This window comes from Abrus precatorius, unplaced genomic scaffold, assembly GCF_003935025.1.
Source record: "Abrus precatorius isolate BTA unplaced genomic scaffold, Abrus_2018 Scaffold3, whole genome shotgun sequence".
Classification (NCBI taxonomy): Eukaryota; Viridiplantae; Streptophyta; class Magnoliopsida; order Fabales; family Fabaceae; genus Abrus; species Abrus precatorius.
The window spans coordinates 25,670,606-25,673,049 of NW_020874373.1; the positions used below are offsets into that span (position 1 = coordinate 25,670,606).

The 2,444-nt window shown below is 38.7% G+C and overlaps 1 non-coding gene across 1 annotated transcript; it reads left to right on the forward strand.

Annotated features, from left to right (window-relative positions):
• The first annotated feature begins 1,199 nt into the window (after window positions 1–1,199).
• Window positions 1,200–1,304, forward strand: LOC113864069. The gene has a single exon (XR_003504673.1). It is a non-coding gene; the product is annotated as a small nucleolar RNA R71 (small nucleolar RNA).
• Window positions 1,305–2,444: the final 1,140 nt, after the last annotated feature.

Sequence of the window (2,444 nt, forward strand, 5' to 3'; positions counted from 1 at the left end):
AACAAGGGGATATTGACTTCAACCTTTCTGAAAGTATCCAGAATTTCTTTTTCAACTTCTTCTTGCTTCTTGCTAGGCTGAACCATTCTTTGAGGGAAGGGAATAGGAATGGACCTCTCCTCTTTGTCTACCACTTTTGGTTGACATGGTGTGGGCATAGGTGCAGGCTGCTCTTGACTCTTAATCTCTCCTCCTTCACCTTCTGCAACTAAAGTGCAACTAGAATCCTTCTCCTTAGGCATTTCTGGCTCTTGCATCACCTTACCAAATCTCAAGGTAATGGTACTCACATTCTTTGGGTTTGTTACAGTTTGTGTAGGGAGATTGCCTGAACCTTGAGATTGAAGTTGATTCAGGGATGAAGCAAGTTGACCCATTTGATTCTCCAAGGTCTTGATACTTGCGTGAGTCTGTTGTTGGAAAGCCTGACTCTATTGCTAGAAATTGAGATTATTCATAGTGAGTTGCTTCACAAGGTCTTCCAAAGATGACTCACTCTTTTGAGGTGCAGGAGCTAGTGAAGGGGATGCTTGATGGTGCTGTTGAGATGAAGATGATGGATGGTGATGTTGCTGGGCTGAATATGGCTTGCTTTGTCCAGCTTGATGCGGTTGGAAATGGTTGTTGGTTGGTTGGTTAGAGCCTTGATGTTGTACATTTCCTCCCCACCTTAAGTTAGGATGTTCCTCCAACCGGGATTATATCTATTGGAAGATAAATCCCAACTTTGTTGTTGCTGCGGCTGCTGAAAAAGAAATTTATTAGCATAAATATTAGTAGCATAACCTTGAGGATTACCTTCCAAAGATTCAATTTCTTGCAATGTGGGGCAACTATCAGTGAAGTGATCTGTAGATGAACAAATCCCACAAAGCATGGCTGGCATGGATGGAGGTGGAGGTGTATATGCAGCAGAATTATTTTGGATGGATGTCAACTGTTTTACCATAGAAGCCAACTCATCTAGCTTATGCTCCAGCTTGTGTGAATCTGAAGTTTGAATTTCATTGACACTCCTGGACATGATGAAATTTTTTCTTGTAGCAAACTGCTGAGAATTAGCTGCCATATTCTCAATGAGGTTTCTAGTAGCAGCAGGAGTCTTGTCAACTAGGGCTCCTCCGCTAGCTACGTCGATCATGCTCCTATTCATTGAGTGTAAGCCCTCATAGAAATATTGGATTAGGAACTGGTCACTTATCTGATGATGGGGGCAGCTAGCACAAAGTCTCTTAAAACGCTCCCAATATTTATACAAACTTTCCCTCTCTAGCTGCCTAATACCACATATTTCCTTTCTTATTGAGGCAGCCCTTGAGGCAGGGAAAATTTTTTCTAGGAACAATCTCTTGAGGGTGGCCCAACTTGTAATAGAGCCAAGTGGAAGATAATACAGCCAGTCTTTAGCCAAATCCATAAAAGAGAACGAAAAAGCCTTCAATTTCACATGCTCTTCAGGCACACCTTGTGGTCTCATTGTAGAGCAAACAATATGAAATTCCTTTAGGTGTTTATGCGGATCTTCAGCTGCAAGACCATGAAATTTAGGCAAAAGATGGATTAGGCCAGTTTTAAGAACAAAAGGGGCATCCACATCTGGGTATTGGATACACAAAGTCTGGTAAGTCACTTCCAGCGCGGCAAGCTCCTTAAGTGTCAAGTCATTTTCTGCCATTTCTAAAGGTTCAAAATTTAAAGAATGCAGAGAAGAATATATAGAAGATGGAGAAAATGGTGAAGATGGTTCCTCAGTATGTGCAGAGTTTTGTCTATTAAGGTTCCTAAGATTCCTATGGAATGTCCTATCAATTTCAGTATCTGGAGGATATAAATCTCTTGGATTTAATCTGGTCATTCATTAGGAATTAGCTATGGAAAATTGAAAAGAAATAAACTAATGAAGCAGTAAAAAAAAAATACAAAAAAATTCAGATTACAATTATGCAGAAAAACTAACATCTAAGTGCAAAAAAATAAAGCATTAACACCGAACAGCAAAAACAGAAAGAAATTACAAACTATGGAACGAAAATATGCAACACACAAGCACAAATTCTGCAAATTCTGCAGAATTATGCAGCAGAAACAGGGTAATTGCAGCAAAAGAAAATGCAGTACAACAAACGAAAATGCAGAAATTAGAATTCACAAAGTGTAGAAAACAGCAATTGGTTGTACCTAAATGCAAGATATCTCTATTTATCTATGAAACTACAACTATACTAAAGTATTCACAATGCAAAAGTTAAAAGAGAATTCACTAAATATGCAGAAAATGAAAATGAAAACAGGGCAAATAACATGTTTATGAAAAATCAACACCAGTGTTCCCCGGCAACGGTGCCAATTTGATGATGGTGTTTTTCCTTTTGAGTGTGTTTAAAAGATTTGTCGCAAATCCTCATCAAAATTTAAACAAATTAATGTAGTACTAGTTATCATTG